Source organism: Peromyscus eremicus, chromosome 20 (assembly GCF_949786415.1).
Source record: "Peromyscus eremicus chromosome 20, PerEre_H2_v1, whole genome shotgun sequence".
Taxonomy (NCBI): domain Eukaryota; kingdom Metazoa; phylum Chordata; class Mammalia; order Rodentia; family Cricetidae; genus Peromyscus; species Peromyscus eremicus.
In genome coordinates, this window is record NC_081436.1 from 38,511,707 (window position 1) to 38,534,999 (window position 23,293).

Below are 23,293 nucleotides of genomic sequence, written 5' to 3' on the forward strand. Positions count from 1 at the left end.
TAAAAAATATTTTTTTCTATTTTTATGAAGCATGTTTCTTTATAGTTACCTTATTCTGGTAAAGAATGTTTATCTGCTGTAGTTATCAAGGTAATGCTATTTTCGGAAATCAACCTGAAAGTGTTCCCATTTTCCCTTTCAGAGTTTGAGTAAATAGATACATATCATCTCAAATGTTTAATACAAATTGCAGGACTGGAATTTTCTTTGTGGCTAAGTCTTGTATCTACAGATTCAATTTATTTAAAATTTGTAAGTACTTTTTTAAATTCTTATTTTATCAGCTTTGGAAAAATCATATGATTTAAGGAACCTGCACATTTTATCTATGTTGTCACATTTACTGTCGCTAAATTATTTATATCCAAGCCAGCATTTAATATTTGTAGTGAACATTCTTCATTTCATTTTGATATCACTGTTTGTTCTCTCTGACTCCTCTCTCTCTATTTGCCATTAGTTTTCCTTGACATTTTATCAACGTTTTTTCCAAATAAAGAGATTTTGAATTTGTTTAATGTTTACTATTTTCTATTTCCTTGATTTTTATAGACATTATTTCTGCTCTAATACTTAGTTTGAAGTTTAATTCTTTTTGCCATTTATTAATGAAGAACATTATATTTAAACTCTGCCTTTGTTATCTCCTATCAACAGTACTGTGCAGCTATTTAGAATTGTTTGAAAAGTTCTTACTTATAGCTTTTTATCGGTCATATTATTATTATTTTTCATTTTAGAGCAATAACCACTGTTCTATATAGTTGCTATTTTAAATATTTAATCCTGTTTGTGACTAGGCATATGGTCTTCCTTGATGAATTTTCATAGGTACTTGAAATATTTTAAAAGAAGCAATCAGTTCAACTTGCTGTATTATGCTATTCAAATAATCTATATCTATCTTTCATTTTCCTTCTATTTTCTATAACAAGCAAAATGCAAAACTCTAGATTTGTCTTTATTTACAGCTGCCTGGTTCTTAAGTGTTTGAATGCATTCTTTCAAAGTACACACATACTTAGTGTTATGCCTTGATAAATGTGAATATTTTATCTTCATAAAACTATTTGGACCGATATCTTTGTATGTTAAATATGCTTTGTATGATATTAACATAGTGATTCAATGTTCTTCACACCTAGTGTCTGTATGGAATGCTTTTATATAATTTGAAAGTTACTCATGTCTGTGTTTAACAATTGTTGTTTGTTGACAAAAAATATTTGGGCTGTGTCTGTGCCTTATGGAGTGTCTATTTAGACCATTTATATTTAATGTGTTCATAAATCTGGTTGAATTCAAAGCCAATACGCTGGGTTTTTGTTTTGTTTTTGTTTTTGTTTTGTTTTATATTTGTTTCATGTATAATTTGCTCATTTTCCCTCTGTCACTGCATTCTTTGAGATTATTATTTTATAATTAAGTTTGATTTCTGTTGATTTTTCAAGTATGCTACCGTGATTTCTTTATGGTTGCCCTATACCTTACTATATATACTGTGAACTCATTACAGTCTCTTCATTATATTTAAAGAATAATATATCATTTAAAATATGAGCATGTTATATGGTATATTTCTAATTATTTATAAAATCCTTTATACTATCATCATAATACTTACTACAAAGTATTTAAAATAGAAGACAAATGCCTGAAATATTTCTCCTCTTATTTACCATTTCCATTGACCTTTATTGCTTTGTATAGAACTGGAATTTTATCTGGTGTCTCATTCCTTCAATCTAAATTTTTAATGGTATATATGAGTGTATGCATAAGCATATGTGGTGTATGATGTGTGTTTGTGTGTGTGTGGTTTGTCATGTGTGTGTATGATGGGCGTGTGTGTTTCTGGTGTACATGTGGTGTGATGTGGTTTGTTTGTGTGTATTTGGTATATGTCTGTGTGTGTGTGTGTGTGTGTGTGTGTGTGTGTGTTTCTGTTTGTGCATGCACATGCACAGTTCTGTTGACTCTGGTGTTTATAGTTCACACAAATAGACAATATATGATTTATGACATTTCTTCTGAGTTTGTGGTGGTAGAGGAATAGCAATAATGAAATGTCTAGTTTGTACCCCTGAAGCATTTATTTCTTTGAAAAACAAAGGAAGGTGCTTCCTTCTAGCTATTGGAGTGGAAGAACAGGAATTTGGGAGAACAGGTCTTTCTATGTTTTTTTCCAAACCCTGTGGCACCTGCTCAAAGTTAGCCATATCTATACTTTAGACAATGTTTGTACAAGATCTGACAGTGTCTTCACTCATGGTGATCTACCTTTTCAATTCTTCACCTATTGAGCTCAATCCAAGACCTTTTTCTGTTAGCTCCAGTTGCATTGCCTTTCTGAATAAGAACTTCCTGTCACATATAGTTATCTCAGATGAATGCTTTGTTATCTTTAATCCTTACTGAACCATTTAAATCCAGTCTCATGTATCTAGTGGCTCGTGTTTGTGCATGTTTTTCCTTATTAGTTCAAAATACTTCGTGAATATTCTATTACGTGGTATTGACTCTTCTCTGGCTATCACAATATAGTGAAGAAGGCAGAGGGGTAAACTGAGGCTGGAAGTAGGATATATAATTCCATATCATATGCATCTAAATAAATCTAACTATTTGGAAATAGTTTCTGGAATTTACTAATAATATGGTTGGAAAATTTTTTTATCCTTCAAGCCTATTTCTACCTGACAAATAATGGAAGCATTTCCTGCCTGAGACTTTTTCTGGATGAACTCTACTCTTAAATATACAGAAAGAGAGACACAGGTAGGTATGATATTACTGTTTCTTTCTCAAATTTTCTGTTCCCCAAATTCAATCCAAATTCCCATTCTGCTTCCCTCTTCCTAGTTAAATTCCATCAGTCATAAGTAGTTCTTTAATTGGACTGAATCTAGTCTCTGGTTCTCTTGAATTAGGCATCAAATCACTCACAGTTTTCAAGACCTTTTGATGTTGCATTGTGAAGCTTGTTTGAAGCTCTGTGTCTTTGTTTTCTTCCTTCTCTCTTTTATCAGCTATGAAGTCCTTTGTGTTCTGTCTGTGCTGTAAAATTTTATTTTCAACTCAAAATGCTTTGTTTACACTGCATGTATTCTTCTGGAAGATCATTGCCTTGTGAAGCTGCTATGTGTTCAATCGTCTGGCTTATCAAAATTTGTGTCTGAATTTCCCAATGTTCTCAATATTGGGATGCCAGTACTTATGCTAGAGATGGTGCATAAGTGCTCTTACCTGAAAGGAGAGCTGTTCCAAGGTTCTGTCACTTCCACCATGATGCTTCCTCATTTGCAAACAAGCAAAATAAGATTTCCATGGAGATGAAACAGAAAAGACTCTGTCTGATCAATTTTGATTTTTATAAATAGAAATTCATATTGAATCTCTACTTGTAGCTTGAGCTGCTTGCTTGTCAGGTAACAGGTCTGTAGGAAGGTAGTTAGTGAATTTCTAGCATGAAATATCTCTACTGGGATCAATATAAAAGACAAGTTTGGTCACTTATATTGAAGGGAGTTTAAAATTTAGTTCAAAACTAAAACCTAATTTAGGAGAGAGGATAATTAAAGGCTAAGAGTTTGGAGAGCTAGCTTAATTAATGTTTATCGACTAGATTAAATAAATATACAACCAAATAAATGAGTAAAGCATAAGTCAATGAATAAACAAATGGAAGACTTGAATTTTAAGAAATGATTTAAAAATCAGACCAAGTCATTAATTTGAAGCTATTTAAATCATGTAGACATTCTTTTCAGTGGGAACCCAAATTTATCTCATTATGTAAGTGAAATAAGCCTTTCCAGCAAAGATGCCTCTAAATAACAGTGGGCCAGGGATAGACCTTTAAAAAACTCCAAAAAGAAAACAAGATGAAAATGATAGTCTCTTTTTAGAGAATGCTAATACAGTTCTCCTCTTCTGGATTATTGCTAATATATTTTATCAACAGGCCTGGTTCCTTTAAACTAGTTTTAAATTCCATGACCAACTGAATGGAAAATGTGTTGGGACTTGAGTTTTCCTGCTCTCTGGATGTCTATCATCAATTTTAGAGTCTTATGCTGTCCCTGAAAATTATTTGGTACTATATCTTTTCTGTTCTAGATGCATGAAATATTTGTTATGTTACCAAGTAGACCATTTACCCATGTAAGTATAAATGCCTCAAATGGCTAATTTACTCAGAAATACACATTAATTTCTGAAACTAACATGTATGGATGAGATAATAAGTAGCTGTTGTGATAGTTTTGAAGGCTTTTTTGTGAGTAATAAGACATGAACTGATGCTGAGCTGACTGCCCAGAAAGAACTTGCCTATGTTGAGGAGAAATAACAATGAGGAAAGACAATGCTGCTTTCTTCTGGACAAGTCTTTAATATGGCAAGACACATGGGGGAAAAGTGAATAAGATGGAGGTATTGGTTTGCCATTTCTTAACAGCCAGTAGAATATAAGGGAAGGAAAGAATATATTACACCTCTGTTAAAAACACTTTTTCGGGAATATAAATTTTTGAAATCTACAGTAAAAAATGTGATGGGGGATGAGAATGTGGCAGACACAAAAAAAAAGTAGTCTTGAGATCCTTGTGCCCCACCTTTAGTACAGACAGAGGGAAAGTTCAAGACTCAGCATACATACAAAGGCTTTGGTGATGATCCAGCATAGGAGACTATGTTAATCAAGGGTACTCTACCTCTAAATGGCTTGAGTAGGGAACAACTACTGAAAAAGAAATGAAATAGCCCCTAACAGCCTCACTTGTGAGGCTCCGGGACATGGGGTGTCCAGGGAATCATCTTGAATGCTGTGGAAGCAGGGAATTGAATTACATGACTACTTATCCCTCTTTGAGACAAAGAATGCAAGAATCTCTGGCAACACAAGAGAAACTACTTCCTAATACACTGATTCATTTAGGACATTACAGATGTTTTGGTTATTGTCAGCTTTTTAGGACATTACAGATGTTTTGGTTATTGTCAGCTGACGTCCCCATGAATGTTAAGGACTAGAAGACAATAGAGGAAAGACAGGCACTCTTAAGGAACCTGGGTAGGGGAGAGGACGTGGTTGATGTTCACCAGTCATGATAGGACTATTTTTTACAGGAGAGTTAAGAAATGTGTAATCTCATTAGGGAACTCAAGACTAGTCTGGGACATTATTGTCTTTGCTGAGCCTCATAGTGGTATTTGATTATTATGAGGTAGGAAAGGCTTTGGAGACCTAAATGATTTAGACTGGTATCTAAATTGAGTTCCTAAAGTATAAAAGTACCCAGAAAAAAATAAGGTAAGAAAAAGACAGAGGAGACAACAGGATCTGTCCATATCACCCAAAAGCAAGATTTATTTCAAGCTGGTAGGACAAAATTTCAAATGCTGGCCTAGTGAGTTTCTAGAAGGCTTTCGAGTAAGAATGACAGATAGCTGAAGGAATGGCATAACAGTACACAAAATGCTACTGATGAAAAATACTAAGCTTATCCTAAGGCTGGGTAATTATACTGCTCCCTCATGAGTATGTTGTGTATGTTTTTCCCATTCAAGGAAGTATATTAAAAGTTGGATAGTCACCTAGTCTTGGACGGTTTCCATGATGAGGTATGCCCAACAAAGAGATTGTTAGCTCAACTCTGGCCAGAAGCCTTTCAGAACTGGGACCAGCTCAGATGGCAATTGGGCCAAATGAGAGCATGACCTTTTCCACAGTTGTCTCTTAGCCTGGTGTAAAAACTCAAGCAAGCTGCTGAGTCCTTTAGAAATTTGGAAGATATGTGAAAGTCCATGGAAGCTTCCAGAATGGGGAGGCAGGTGGATTACAGAGATCTAAATTAGGTAGTACTTCTCAACCATACTTTTGTACTTAACATCTCTCTTTCAGAGAAAAAATTGATATAAATGATAAAGTGTGTGTGTGTGTGTGTGTGTGTGTGTGTGTGTGTGTGTGTGTGTGTGTGTGCATGTGCTGTATTGGGTCTTGCTAACACTTTTGAACTGTCCCTCTAGCTTTTGAATCCCAAGATCAACTAATAGTTTCTTAGAGAGAATGTTCATGGGCCATGAAAGAGGTTGTCCACACTTTGAAAAGCTTTCAGTGTATATATAATACTAACCCTCAAGTTGAAAAGCATTTGAAGAGACATAACAATTAAAGACTTGGAATGAGCCATACTATGTGGATAGCAAAAGTAATTCCCAGGAACCTTAAGTTTTGGGTAAAACTTGTTGCTAGGTGTGAGCTACCTTTCTATTAGTTATTCACCGAAGTCTCATAAACCATAAAGGCTATTTGTTATCTTTTACAAAAATGTTTATCGCATAGTAAAACCAGATGCAAAATATCTATTGCTAAAAATATCACACACTTTGAGTGTAGATTATTAAAAAGTCAGGCTGAGACTGAGCTGGAAGCCACTTCCTCACTGTCTAGCTTTCATAGTACCAGAAGACTGTATGCAGCCTGCGGTGAGAGAATTGTTAACAGCAGTCTGATATCTGCATTCTATACTACTATCAACATACCAGGTAAGATGTGCAGATTGGTGTAATGGTGGCATGATTATTATGGGTACATCCAACCACTTTAAGTAGACATAAGGCCTGATCCATAAGGAGGAATCTATGTTTGTTACTGCAAGGCACTTACATGTTTCTGGCAGGATATTGCTATTGTTTTTCTTAAATGGATATGGTGTGGTTGTCAAGATGCCTTCTATCCATTTGCACTTATACTCACATATTAATGCTGCTGCCAGACTCACATATGAAGGGAAATGTCTTCTGTGTAGTGAGGGTTGATTATTATGGAGACTCAGAATCAGTCAAGCTATTGACATTAAGCAACTATTGTGGCATAGTGATCCATTGCTCAGGAATAAATGGAAGAATATCAGATACCTATATCACTTTCCCCTAAGTTCAGGTGACACCATGGAATAGGGGAAGGGCAGAAAAACTAACCATTATAGGAGAGGCTGGAGTATAATGTAGATATATCCTTTGGATTGCAAGATCCTGGAAGGAGGAGAGGGGTTCATAAGAGTCAACAAGTTCACAAAACTTATATACTTAAGAGGCTCCTCCGCAAGTTTAATTAAGTAGCAAACAATTGCCACAGGAGAAGAGATTATTTTGTATGGCTACCTCTAAGCTATACAGAAAAATTTAGTTTGTGACTTTTGTTAGTCAACACCCATGCTGGAGTGGAATTGTCAGTGATGCAGATGCCCGAATCCCATGGGATTCTCCTGCAATTAACCCTCATCCATGCTCCTATTTTCTAGTGCCCCATCTTGAGTGAATAGACCCTTACTCATGTCTTTCCATGAACATTTGCAAAACAATAAGGAGAAATGCTTCAGGCTTTATGAGCATCTTGGCACGGATTAGCAGTGTTTTTAGAGTCTTGGGAATTGAGATAATCTTAAGCAGGAAATAAGTTCAGTAGACAAAGAAGACATAGCATGCTATGAGGCACAGGAAATAAAGAAATCTGAAATTTAAACATAACTTAAGGTGATAGAGTGGAGATATATAGTAGAGAATCACAAGATAAGCTGGGAGAGGTGTGGTCCTGCCATCCCAAGTACTCTGACCTCCATCACTTGGAATAAATTGTTGCTGGAGAATTTCTCTCCAACTCCCGCCACCAAGTCCGGCCAGTCTCAGAGCCCACTTATAAAATAAACACACAGACTCTTACATTATTTAAACTGCTTGGCCATTAGCTCAGGCCTGTTATTGTCTAGCTCTTACTCTTATATTTAGCCCATTTCTATTAATCTTTACTTTGCCACGTGGCTTGTGGCTTACCGGTACTTTACATCTTCCTTGTCCTGATGGCGGCTGGCCGTGTCTCTCCCTCAGCCTTCCACTTCCCAGAATTCTTTTCCTTGTCCCGCCTATACTTCCTGCCTAGCCAATGGCCAATCAGTGATTTATTTACTGACCAATCAGCAACACACTTGACATACAGACCATCCCACAGCACTTCCCCTTTTTCTTTTCTTAAAAAGGAAGGTTTTAACTTTAACATAGTAAAATTACATATAACAAAACAATTATCAAGCAAGAATTACAGTTACAATATTAAAGAAGAGATCCTATCTATCTTATATTTGTAAGTTTAAGGTTTTATATCTAACTTATCTTTTATTATAACTAAGGAAAATTGTAAGTATCTAGTCTTTAACCACATCAAAGACCTCAGAAGGATATACTACTACCTGAGAAATGGAGAAGGATATAAGCAACTTTTAGGAGTCTTGTAGGGTAGACAGAGACAGCTGGCAGCTTGGACAGTCATTCAAAGTTCTCTTGTAAAGTTGGGGCATCTGTCTTCAGCCCACAGGCCTAGAGTCTCTTATTCACTTTTCTCTGTGTCCTGTAGAATGTCTGGCAGTTTTCTCTGCAAAGCAGGAACCTGAAGGACCATTTTGTCAAGCAAAGTTCAGTGGTCACCTTTGTATGGGTCCTGCATGTCCAGTTGATCAGGCAGTCCAGGCAAGAACAGTTTCTTGCCCAAATGGCTATTTTTGTCAAGGTGAAGATAAACTCCGTATGGAGTGTCTTCGATGCCCATCCTCCTCTCTGAAGTAAATCGGTGCTGTCAGGAGCAGACATGTCTCACTGTCCAGAAAGTCTAAATTTTTAAAACATTTTAAATGCCATATTCTGTAGGTCTTTGAAGTGTTTGAAGACTACCTATCTATCTGAAATATAACTATGTATACCTAGAAGACTTAACTAACATGGCTACAAATATGATTATCATAGATGACTAATTATTAATCTATTTTTTAATTATCCATTATAATTTTAAATGAGTTACATAAACATAATACCTCAAACAAGAATAGAAATATATATACAGTATAACAAAATTAAGTTTAAATTTGTATCAATAAACTAAAATCTATAGCAATGTAAAACATTTTAAACAAGTTGTTACTCTTTAAAAGTAGGTTCATTAATCTACTTTCATCCTATCATATCTAAACTACCCCCCTTTTTGTTTTAGAAAGAGATTGTATTTATAATCAACCTGATTTAAATAAAAATATTGTTTTTTCTCTGTCCCACACCAGAGGGCTCTTCTGATTTGGGACACAAGAATCTCTTAACCATTTTTTTTTTTTTTTTTGAGCAATATGTCTGGGTTTAGAGGGGGAGTGAGCCAATTCCATCTCTAAAGCCAGCTTGGTATATTTGGGAATTTGGGCGTAGCTTCTCTTACTACTTCCTGCTGGAGGGGGGCGCTGTATCTTCTGGAGACAGAAAGAAAATTTTAGGATCATGGAGTAGTCCGTGAGGCTGTATATCTGAGCCAGTTGACTTGAAACCATTCTGGATGTTGAATCATCTGGGCCATGGTGTCATTGGAGACCTTTCAGGGGGTCTTGGCTGGTCAAACCTGATGTATCTTAATCTGGAACAAATCCATAGTCTCTGGCTTTCTGTGGAAACAAGAGCAGAGACTCTTTTCCAAAGCAACATATCCTTATATCCAAATTTTGAAGTCAAGGTACCTTTAAAATATACATTTTGGCATAACTCAACAGCTTTTACAATCAAATGTTTTTCTGCAGTTACGAATATCAAAGAGAACATAATCCAGATTCTCTGTGTGGTAGTCATCTTTACGTGGCTTTTTTTTATATTAGCTTGAGCCTATTGCTTTAAACAGCAGCCTTCTAAGCCTGAAACGGCGCAGTGGCTGCTGGCTCCGCCCACTTCAGCTTCCCAACATGGCTGCGGTCCGCTTTCCGCCAGCTCTGGGAGCCATGACTCTCAGAAATAGTGGGTCTACACTTTTACCAAAGTAGCGTGTAGCCCAGAAACCTCTTTTTTTGTTTTGTACTAGCAAAGGCTAAATTCACCACACAGTTTAATGTGCTGCTTGCAGAGGCCTCATTCCCGCCATACTGCAGGTTGAGCATGCACGCCAGGAACCCGCCAGTAGCTCAAACCGGCAGCTGCCGCTCATTTGAGAGAGACAATTAGGAAGCTGTTTTTAGGTCCGTTTTAGAATCTTTTTTCTAAGTTTTTAGGTGGAAACTCTTGCCACCACGTTGGACGCCATTTGTTGCTGGAGAATTTCTCTCCAACTCCCGCCACCAAGTCCGGCCAGTCTCAGAGCCCACTTATAAAATAAACACACAGACTCTTACATTATTTAAACTGCTTGGCCATTAGCTCAGGCCTGTTATTGTCTAGCTCTTACTCTTATATTTAGCCCATTTCTATTAATCTTTACTTTGCCACGTGGCTTGTGGCTTACCGGTACTTTACATCTTCCTTGTCCTGATGGCGGCTGGCCGTGTCTCTCCCTCAGCCTTCCACTTCCCAGAATTCTTTTCCTTGTCCCGCCTATACTTCCTGCCTAGCCAATGGCCAATCAGTGATTTATTTACTGACCAATCAGCAACACACTTGACATACAGACCATCCCACAGCAATAAATGGTCATTAATTTTCTGCATCAGAGTCTAGAGATATGACCACTTTTTTAAAACTTAGAAATTCGAAGGGAGATTGTGATCCTAAGAAGCAAGCATTCAGGTGTGATTTCTGTGTGCTAGAGAATTCAGCAGTAGCATTTGCCCAGTTATAATGGTATTTTATTTGTTTAATTCATTAACATACTCAAGTAACCAAAGAAAATTTGATACTGGAAGTTTAATGGAAGATAGACTAGAGATTAAGAAGTATTTTAAAGCTGGTTGTTGGTGGTGCATGCCTTTAATCCAAACCCTGCGGAGGCAGCGGTAGGCAGATCTCTGTAAGTTTGAGGCCAGCTTGGTCCACAGAGCGAATTCCAGGACAGGCTCCAAATATATACAAGAAAATCCTGTCTCGCAGACAAATATTTTAAAGTTGTAGCAAAGACCAAAGATAGGTGCCTTTCAGAAGAGTGGCGTTGATTATAAGAAGAGAAGGCAAAGTGACTATGTTGTACATTTTGTACATTAAAGGGGACACAGAAAGCACACATAATTGGGTGTTCATTTGTTGGATGTGGACATAGGAAACATGTTAGTTGACAATAAATTAAAAATCTGTATGTGTTCAGGCAGCTGCAATGTTTGATTCTACAGCCATCTTTCTGCAATGTTTTTCAAACCTCACACATTTATCGAATAACATTACCTGGACATCCAAAGCAGAGGAAATTGCCCTCAAGGTACAAAGCAAAGATTAGAGACCCAAGGTTTTAGTGTGTCCCCTGCAAATGAGTGAATGTATGGAAAAAGAACCTAACTATCTGTTTTCAGGTTAGCTTACACATGTGTTATTTCTGGCCTATTGAAAGGATTAACGGCTAGTGTGTTGTTCAAAAGACTTTGGGAGCACACAAATATGTAAGTGCAGAGCAAAGAACTGAATCAGATGGGAGACACCACCCAGACTCTTGGCAACCCAAACTTCACTTGGAAGCAATTAGCAGCTCAAGACTGATATCATAGAGGATCAAAGTGTTCACTGTGAAGTGATTTGGAGAATTGAGGCCACCAGTGACTTCACAGAAAACCACGCAGAGATTGTGAAACTCATTGCATTTTGCAACACTATACACAGCGCAGCAATCAGACCTAATCCAGAGAAATCCTGCTGACATAAAAAAAAAATACTCTTTCTTATGCTTCCAAGGACTTCTAGTATCGCACATTCTCCCTCCACTCCCAGCCCCAGCTTTTGGTGGTCTGCTCTCTATTTTGGAAACTTCCCTAACAGCAAGCATGGTTACTGAATTGAGCCATGCACATAGCCAGCCTCCTGCTTTACAAAGGAATCAAGACTGGAGGACAAGGACTAAAGTTGGGAAAGTAAAGACAGACTTTAAATACACTCTCTCAGCCTATTTAAAGTAATTTTTTTATTATTTAAAGTAATTTTGATCACTTCCTTAAACAGAAGTGATGAAAGAAGAAATAAGAACGAAAATGTGATTGGCACAGGATAGTAGAGGCTTGGACAAGAGGCAGAGAGATCTCAGAAAAACCTTTCATGTCTTGAAAAATCTATTAAGACTTCTTATTAATCTCTCCCATTATAACCTGGTCTTTTTGTTTTATGGCTTTTATTAAAATTTGTGGCTATAATTCTGTAAGAGGATAAAATGTTCACTAACTCAAAAGTTCTTTTGGCATGCAAGAGACAATAGTGAATGGTATGTGTGTGCCTGTATGTGAATGAGTGCTTGAGTGTGTTTGGAATAACAGTGGTTCCTGAGATGCAAAGGGATTTCAAAGTCTAACATGAAGTTCTATCTGTGTAAGAGGATAAAATGTATAGTTGCCAAATATGAAACTTAAAGGGAAAATCAGAACAAAGAGACAAATGGAATGCTAGCTTCTATACAAGGATCATGCTCCCAAGATCTCATTCTCCTGGGGGAAATTCAGACTTCTTTGTTAGGAAGTTTTGCATAGCAAGCCCTTATGTTCTTTTCCATTGATAACACATTCCACCTCCCTTTTTCAACCCCTAAATAACACACACACACACACACACACACACACACACACACACACACACACACACACACACACCAGACACTTCAGAATGTTCCCTACTACATTAGTTTACTATTGTTGCTATAGCAACCACCATAGACTGTGGTTAAAACAGCATAAATTGACTCTCTTATCCTGCTAGAGTTCAAAAGTGCAACATTACTCTCATTGGACCGAAATGAAGGTGTTTAGAGCTTTGTCCCTGTTTGCAGACCTAGGGATAATATACAATTTAACTTTTCTACTGTCTAGAGACTGCCTGAATCCCTTGTTTCATTACCCCTCCTCTTCTACTTCAAAGTCAGCAGTATGCCACTTACAATCTCTCTGTAGCTCTGACCTTGTTTATTTCCTTCTTTCTTTTAGTGACGATATAAGAATTTACCCACTAGGGCCCTGCAGGACAACCTGTCTATTCTAAAACATCCCTATGATCACAGCTGTAATGCCCCAGTGACATATGAGGTAGCTATGCATGGGAATTGAGAATTAGACTATGGCCATCTTTGGAAGGGTTGTATTTTCCCTACTATGAGAAACACTAAGCATGTTACAACTTCCATATATTCTTTTGATGACTTCTCTGTCCATTCCCTCTCCTCCTAAGAGGACAGACCCCTTCCTTGGCTATGACCTCTTTTTGGAATCTTTCTCTAATTATCTAACTTTGCCTTGGAAGATTAACTTCAATCCTTATCTCCATGCAAACACATTAAATACTGAGTTTATTATAGCACACATCACATGACATTCTTTTTTGTCATTTATGTCCTTCCTGAATAAGGTGAGAGTTTATCTGGGTCAGAATGTATACTTTATTCATTAGGTTTTCATTGAGAGAACCTAGGGGTTTTCATTGGTAAAGAGGATCGTTCTTATTTTTAATGGAATTCATTGATGAAAGAATGATGTTTTGCCATGAGAATATCTTGTTTTGTTTTCTCTAACTCCAGTGTTGAAACAGTGGTTAACTGAATGCTAAAGGGACTGTGCTGCATGAATTCAGAATTCAGAACGACCTTGAAGGAAGTGATGGCAGAACCCAGAGCTAAGAGTTCTGAATCAACAACACTGGGTCTGGTTTTGATTCACCATGGGGAAAAGATATGTTCTCATCAAAACAGCTGTAAATCAAGAATATGCTCTTTGAAAAGAGAAGCCATGTCACTGCACTGGGTATAATTAACAAAAAATAGAAATGCATCCATCAGCAAGCCTGGGAAGATTGTTTTTGTGAATGTGGATAAGCCAGTGGAGAACAGCTACTTTCTTACTGCAGGAGAAACTTCAAGAAAATAAAAATATTTAAAAGCTATATTAAAATGCATGTTAATAAGGTGTTAATATTTTGTGGGTTTCTTAAGTTCTTTGTATATTTTGGATATTGTTTCTCCATTAGATATATTGCTAGCAAATATTTCTTCCATTCTATGCATTTTTGTTCCAGTTTTATTCTGTTGCTGTGGCAAACACCATGACTAAAAGCAACTTAAGAGAAGAAAGTATTCACTTGGCTTAAATGTCTACATCATAGTTCACCAGTGAGAGAAGTCAGATCAGGAACTCAATCAAGAATTTGAACACAAAAATCATGGAGGAATGTTGCTTGATAATTTCCTCAAAGTCTCATGCTTAGCTAGCTTTCTTATACAGCCCAAGACCACCTTCCTAAGGAATGATGCCACCCACAGTGGGCTGGACCCACTTAAAGTAATTAACAATCAAGACAATCTCCCACAGAAATAAGGAAATAAGGTCAGCAACTGACAAGTGAAATTCATAATCTTTTAAATATGACATTTAAAAGCAGCAAAGAGATAGTTAATGTATTAAAAAGGCAGCTGTCCTAATTAGCATTATTATGAAACTGGCACAGCCTGGTGTTATCTGAGAGAGGAGTCTCAATTAAATATTGCCCAGGTCAGGTTGGACTTGAACATATCTGTGAGATATGATGTGGAAGTTTAAGCCGGGTGAATACTTTCTTCTTACTTTGATGTAACCTAGGTTCAGTCTTATTGAGACGTTCCTTGTGTAGACTTTTATGTTAATGTCCCTTCCTTACTTTTCCCTCTAATAGTTATAGAGTTTATATCTGCAATATATAATATATATGGATGTATGCAAAATTTTAAAAAATGCACTAATTCTAAAAGTCTCTGTAGAGGGACTAGGGAGGTGGCTCAGTGGTTAAGGGAATTAGCTGATCTTTCGGAAAACCTAGGTTCAATTCCTGGCACCCACACAACTCACAACTGTCTCTAGGGAATAGCCAATGCCCACTTCTGGTGGCAATTTCCTTTGATGTAATTCTACAGAGATTTTTAACCATTTTGATTATTTTCTGTGTATGAGTGATCACCTGCATGTGTGTCTTTGCACCAGGTGTGTCTGGTGCCTGCTTTGGGTGATTACTCTTCTTGTGTTGCATCAATTGGAGGTTCATGAGGATGCTTTATTATCTGGTTTTGTTGTAAATATTGTCCCAGGCTTCTGGTATTATCATCATTCCTTCTTCTATACAATGATTCTGAGTGTGGAATCTATAGTGTAGTTCTGACTGTTTCTGGGAATCTCATGAGAAGTTTATATAATATTGACTTTTCTGCTATTAATTTATAGCTTCATTTCACTCAATTCCGGTGACTGTACTGTGTAATTTAAAGCTGCCTTTATTTGAGACTAGCTCTATGACCTGTGATAGAGATGATTTTTATCAAACGCACATTTTCTGTTTGAAACTTATTTATTGCTCAGTTCTGTGGTGTGTACTGAACAATGATCGATTAAGTAATCGATCCATATTTTGGCACTTCGGTATGTGACTGTTTCCCTTCCTGAAGGATGTCTTGACTTTCCCTTTTGGACATCTCTCCCAGATCCTGACTTTCTATGTTTGTTTGTTACTGGGTGTAACTTCTAGACAGTCATTGTTGCCTTCCATCATAAGCAATTTGCCAGTTCATTGTCCTCCACAGGGTATTTCTGTTGAAAAGCCAGCACTTGGCACTACTGTTTCACAGCTGTTGATGTATATTTTTCCTTCTTTTTGTAAATTTTGAGCTTTCTCTCCAATTTCCCCCCACTTTTCCTTCTTACTAATTTCTTAGGCTTTATGGTTGCCTCTTGAATTTGAGGTTTGATGTTATTTTGTCAGTTTTGAAAACCAGCCAAGGTGCTGATACTCACTGCTTCTGAGAAATACTACTTACATTCTCTCTCTGGGTCACCAATTATAAGTAAAGGTTATCTTCTCATCATGTCTCCTGTCTCTTTTGTGCTTTTATTTTCTATTCTACTTCTCTCTTATTTTTAGGTTTCTCATTTCTAATTTTTATACTAATTTACTATCATTTTTATTTTAAATTTTATTTTTGTATTTATTCTTATTTTTTTCCTGTGGTCCACTTCAAAGATCATTACATCCATATTTTAATTAATTTCTATGTTGATTTACTATATTTAACCTGTTATTTATCCTATTATATGAGTTTTTAATGATATATGTTCCAGTGAATTTTCAGTCTGGATATCCATTGTGGCTTCTAGCAATCATGTAAGATTGTTACCTTTTTATTTATTTCATTACATTACTCAATACTTTATAGGTCTGTTTCAATTATTCCAAACTCTGTGTTAGTCATGTATCTTCCATTGTTCCTTTTTTTTTTACATATTTTCTTTTTCCTTTTAGTTTTTAGTCCTATGTATTTGCATGCCTAGTGTTTTCATTATAGACACCAAATAATGTGCATGCGAAGGATTAGGGGTCCTGAGTTGTGTTATTTTATTACAGAGATGATTCATTTGCCTTTCTGAATTAGTTAATAAAGTAAGGAGAATCACGTTGTGAAAAATCTGAGTTGAGCTTGTTTTGAGCTTAGTTTTCAGTTACATAAGGGCTGATCTAGTTCTCATCTGTCCACATTAATACGTGCGATCTTTCAGGAGTCTTAAAAGAAAGTCTGGAATTTACTAAGATTCCCTGTCTACACTGAAAATTTACCTGCAAATGTTTTCTTCTGACCATGGTGAGATGGCTAAGCTCACCTTGGTTCTCATTCTCCATTAATGCCTTCATTGTTATTAAACAACTAGACCTTTGACTTCATGCGACTTAGGAATTAAAAAGTACAGACTTGGTAGAGAGTTCAATGCACTTCTATACACAAGTTTCATTCTATTTCATTATACACAAAAGACGAAACCACCTAGCTACTTTTCTTTCTGTGTAGACTCATGAGACTAGCAAAATTCGATGGAGGGAGATGGTAAGGAAGCAATCAGTTTCTGTCCCTTCCAGTGGTGGCTTTGTGGCTGTTTTGTCAACACCTTCAAATATCCCAATTTTATCAAATCATGTCATTGAAGGGACATTTTTGCAAGAATCAAAACCTTGCTTTAACAAGTTGCCCACCCAGCATTTTAGCCATGCTTTGATAGGAATGTTGGTCTGAAACTAGCTGTCCTGTCATAGTGACAATTCCTGCATCTTCTGCTTTTTACTTAAAAATGTTTGAGATTAAAGTTTGTTTAAAACAAACTGCATGTACATAGGGCACATTATTTTCTGATTGTGACCCTAAACGATTTTTGTCAAACTCTGATAACTAGTAAATACTTATTGATGGACATTATGTGGAAAAACTATTTTTGTCTTTTCTTTTTCCATACCAGGAATACCTGAGCACTCATCACATGTCCAACATTGGCATATGAACACAGAAAACAAATATAAGTTATACTTTCTGACTCAAATATCTTCCAATCAGTGACTGCTATAATTGAAGATAGTATTGAGGCCACCCACACTCTTTAAGACATTAATGATCAACAATCACAATCACATAGCTTAAATTTTATAATCTAGAGCAGTAGTTCTCAGCCTTCCTAATTCTGTGACTCTTTAATACAGTTCCTCATGTTGTAGAGACCCCCGACCATAAAAATATTTTTGTTGCTACTACATAACTGTAATTTTGCTGCCATTATGAATCATAATGTAAATATCTGTGTTTTTTGATATTCTTAAGCTTCCCCTGTTAAAGGGTAGTTCAGTGCACCCCCCACCACCAAAGAAGTCATGACCCAAAGGTTGAGCACCACTGGTTTAAATTGAAATAGGTTTTGATCTACAGTTCTAATAGTTGGTAAGATGTTTTAGACTGGAGTGTTCTTTGAATGCATTTGGTGCCAGAAGAAAGATTTTCATGATTAATTTTTGTTTAATCTTATATGTATGGGTTATTAGAATGCTGTGTATGTAGCCCTTCCTGATAAAGTCCATTTATATCACAGAAAGAATTAAGGCTTACGAAGTAAAATTTAAATATAAGCTCTGAGTTCTGGCAGAGTTTGGAACTGACAAACTCTCATATTAGAGATGAAACAGAAAATTTTGATTCAAGTTTTACATGGTTGTACAACACTGATGAGTACTAACCATATTTCTGGCACAATTTTTAGAGTTTTATGTGTATTGACTTATTTACTCCTTACAGCTTCATCAATAAGTTATAACTTATTTCATGATTCTGGCAAAGACTTATATGCCATAATGTGTGAAACAAATCTTAATCTAAAAATGTAATATGACATTATTTCCAGCCCACCATACTGTTATGGCTATTGAGTGTGGGAAAAAGCTGGCACACAAGACAATGTGACATAGGGACTAGATTTTTCAATGTAGAACATAACTGCTGTGCCAAAAGAAATTAATGAGGGCTGGAATGGTGAAGCAAGAAAGAGAATCATGGAGAGAAATGATTTCAGTCATAAGTTAAAAATATGAGAATGAAGAAAATATGAAGATGTGGAAACAAAAATGAGACAAATTCACAAAATACTGAGAAAGGTTACCTGAGTGGAATATATAAATTAAAACTAAAACCTAAGTAGAGCAGAATTGATTTGTACTTGAGATATGTTTTTGTAAGTTAACTTTAGTTGTGGTTATCCCCTTTGGTATTATTTTCGTGTGATTTTCATATCCTGTCTTTGAACTTTGTAAGGATCAGGACAAGCCCTAACTCATTGCTAAATACCTTAATCTATAGTGAAAGTATATAGGAATTGGTGGCTCAGATGTGAGTTGTAGTATCTTTCTTTACTCAGATCTTACAATGCTAAAATGATTTTAAATTGTGACATGAAAAGAAGAGGATGAGCCTTGAACAACCAAAATCCCAATGCGATTTGAATATTAAATAGCACTATGTAAGTTATACTACAAAACTTATTGCCCATGCATTTGTTATCAATACTATCATCATCACTTCATAGACAAAAATCTTCATTAGCCCAGTGCTAGTCTCTGAAGCATACAGTGAATGCTTGGTGAATCACAGTTTGAAGAGAAAAATGGATAAATTTGTGAATCTAACAGTATAAACTAGAAACAAACAGCAATCTTAGTCATGCAAGGCCTTAAGAACTCATCTTTAATAAATAGTTCAGAACAAAAGGTTAGCAAAAAAAATTCTGAATTTTTAAATTCTGTGTGTATAAATTTTTGATTGCAAAATTTGACTTAAATGGAACCCAAGAGAAAGCCTTAGGCTATGGTTGGAGTGTCGAGGTGGAGGTGGGGTAAATCTATCCAAAGGAGTCCTTAAATGCTTTGTCTTTGAAAGAAAAACCCAGTGTTTCATTTAATGAGGAGCCATCAAATGACCTTCCAGCCCCAAAGAGGAAAAAAACAATCCAACATCTTCTTCAATGAATTCTGCCCTAAACAACCATACACCCGAAGTCTGCCCCTGTTGAGACTGTCAGCAGCTGTGTTCATGCATTTCTGGAAGTAAACATCGGCCACTGAGATAGGGATGTTATTCACAGAGGAAATTATATCAGCCAAATTTAGGAAAGTTTAAGGCTCATGACATTTCCTGTTCTTTTAGGGGAAATTTGTGTATGTTAGAAAATTCTTGAGAATCAAGAATCACTTTTGTCTCAAAATAATGTCTGTTCTTTGCTTGTATTTAACTTCTGTTGTTGCTGTTAATTATGTTTGAGGATAGAGACTGCAGGTTGAAGTGGGTGGGGGAGCAGATGTGGGGAAAAAATGTAAGATTTAAAACCCGTCCTAGTTTAGGTCCATATTCTGTTGTGCATGGCCTGCTCATGATGTGTGAAAGCAAAAAAAGTCCAGGAAGCTGACTACTTATGTGGGTGGAGGAGAAGAAAGGAAGAAAGAGGTCTCTTCAAATAGAATTGCATGCTCCAAATAAAATCAGAACAGGAAGAATACAAAACTGCAAATACTACTAAGATTTAGTGCCATTTTTTTTATTTGCAAAACTGCAGTCATTTTTCTGCAAGCATCTACGAGTAGACTTCTATGTGTGCTTTATTGGTTTTATACCAAAAAAAAAAATCTAACCCAAGAATGTGCTCTCACTTATGATAAAGGCAGTGACGGGTATCAAACAAGATGATGACTGGCTGGAGACACTGAGAAGACAATGGATAGATCTGCATAGTCTTTCTTCTTTTGACCTTTGCACAATTTTTTATTATGAAGTCTGAAGAACTGTCAAAGTTCAGAACTTACTTAAACGTTTTGTTTAGAGTATTAAGTAGAACTATGACTTCCCATGCTAAATATAGGATGTGGATGTGCCTCTGCACGTCTTCACATATGTGAGCACTATGTGTAGTAGAAAAGAATGACTAGACAGGGGTCAGTCTGCTTATACAACCGTGAGCTCTGATTGAGTCTTAATCCTAAAAATATATTTTTAAGTATCATCTGGCATGTGGGTCAGCCACCAGTGAGATCAAAGGACAACTAAAACCATGTGACTTATGCTACTATCTTATACTCCATCTTTATTTTTATGAAGCAGATCAGATGATACTGATACAAGTGATCAGTTCTATGAGGACAAATTAAGAAACCACTTGATGGGGAAAGAACATTTTATTAATAAACATCTTCTGTTCCAAAAGCCAAGTTGCCGGTACCATAATCATGATTCATAAAAGCCTTATGAATAAGAACTATTTTTGCAGCTTTTTCAAAAGACATGGGGAAGTCAAGAACATTCTATAGCTGATATGTAGTGAAACAAGGTTTCAAATGTGTGTTCTTGCTAGTTCTTTCTTGACATCAAAACTTTTCCCCTTTGTTTAAATATTAAATATCAGTTCTGAGGAACAGGGGTCTTATTTTTCCTTCAAACAAAAGGTACAGTGCTTTTTCTTTGTCTCATAAATTCATTTTTAGACTGATATTCATCTGGACATCAGCATGCAGAACAAACATACTCAAAGTATTGAGTAAAAGATCTTCTGGCTACATCTTGACTCAAAATTGTCTCCCACCAACAGCAGTGGGCTTTCTTTATGTGTTTATGTATATGTGCTATCTATACATATATGTGTGTGTGTGTACACACACACACACACACACACACACACACACACACACACATATATATATATATATATATATATATATATATATATGCTGATGCTTGCCTATGCATACATATTTGAAGACCTGAGGTTTATATATCTACATGTATCATTTCTCCATCTTAGTTTTATAGGTTGTCTCACTGAATCTAGAAATGAATAGCTAATAAGAGAGCCCCTAGGACTCACCTGTTTCCAACTCTCCTACTCCCCAGCACTGGGATTACAGACATATGTTCCTGTGCCTAGCTCCTACTTGGGTGCTGAAAATCCAAACTTGTGCCCTTATGCTTGAATAGCAAGCCGTTTACCCACTGGGCCATCTTCTCAGTCAAAGTAATAGCCCATTCAAGTGTTTTTTGTTTTGTTTTCAAGATAATTCTGCATCTCTTTATTTAGTCTAAAAATTGTTGAATCATTTTCAGAGAAGAAAATTTGGGGGGAGTTGCAATGTGACTTGTAGATAATGATTTTGCCCTATAAACCAATACTTCTTTTTCTGATAGTTCTATTATCTTTAGAAAGTGGAAAGTTGATGTATTTTTCTCATCTTTTCTATTGGTTTTCCATTCTTTATTTTACTATAATGCTAAAATTAGACTCAGGGCATTGTAATTATGCCATAATTACCATGATCATATTTTCCTGTCATTGAAAATTAGCACTGAGTTTGATTTTTCTCCAAAACTACAACAGCTGCTCTCTTTCTGTAGTTCTATGGATTAATACCAGAGCAAGCAGAAATGTACACGCCATCTTCCTGGGCTGGCAAGGGGTGTGCCGAACCCACTGTTTCATTGAAGTTAATTGTTTCCCCAAATTATCATTTTTATTGGTAATTTTATTGCAGAGGACCTACATTTTCTCTAATTACACTGAAAGCTGTTGTAGTCTTATCATTGAGCAAGGAAACTTTTATCTAAAAAGAAAGAAAAAAAAAACGACCTGAAAACTTCTTGTTACACATAAGATGTAGAAATCAAACCAGAGAAAAAAAGAAGTGACTTATTCAGGGTCACTGAATAAGCTAGAACCGTGAAATGTAGACGTTTTTGTACCCAAATGCTTGTTATTATATCAACCTGACTTAATTCAGCTTAAGTCTCATGAGCAAAGATAACCATATAAGTTCTAGTTGGTTACCTTGTTACTTTTGAGCAATGGAAGATGAGAAGAGATGTGGGGAACAAATTGATATTTGGTAGAGCTGAAAAGCTTAAAGTGTCATTTGAGCCCTGAAGGAAAGGGATTAATGATGATGAAGAATCAGGAATTTCTATTGCTCTCTACTCTAGATGCTTTCAGACTAAAACTAAGAGGAACAAGACTTTAACCATTATCCACTCATGTAACAAATACTGACTTTTGAACATAGCCCCTGAAGATACAACACAGAAGTATTCCTCTTCTGTCATTGCCATGCAATAAAAAGAATGTCCATTTCAGAGGCAGGTATAGATATGTTACAGTTAGTCTCAATGTTTAGTTTTATTCAAAATTAACTGTTGAAAAATAATATGTGTTTCATTGGTTGATTGTTATACCCTGTGATCAACGAAGAGAGGATTGAGGTCTTTTTTTTTTCCTCAGAAACTTTCAATGTAGTAGGGAAAATAAGTATTTTAGAGAAGTTCAAATCCAAAGCTGAACATGAACAGTCATCTCAAACTTTAGTAGTTAGGGTGAAGGTGACATTTATATTGATCCCCAAACAACTGGTTAGTTAGGCGCCTGGAGAAATGGCTCTTGTAGAGGACTGAATATGGGTCCAGCACCCACCTTGGGCAGCTAACAACAATTGTTTATACCTTCACTTTTCAGAGATCTAACACCTTCTTCTGGCTCCTGTGGGCATCCATACACAGAGACACATGCATATACACCCATATATACCCCCCAACACACACCTACACATAAATAACAATAAAAATATATATAAAAGAATTGTTTATTTGGCATGATGGTCCATGTTTACAGTTCAAATACTTAAGAGGCTGGGGCAGGAAGACTATGAGTTTAAAATTAGCTTCAACTCCCTTACTCCAATGAGGGAATTCTTTCTATTTGTTCAAGGAAATGAAGAATGAAGTATTTCAGATAGTGGAGATTTTGTGTGAAGAGATCTGAAGTTTATCATTTTGTATGTGCACTAGATATAAGGAAAGAGGTGGTAAAATTGTCAGTTTTAAAAGATGTTAGAGCAATGACAGAACACCACGTAAGACAAACTGAAGATTTTAAAAGTGAAATCCCAAGCCAAAACAAAACCATTATAAAAATAGTGTTTGTAAGACTCCTGAACTAGCCTACACATAAGCTAAAGAGTCTTATCT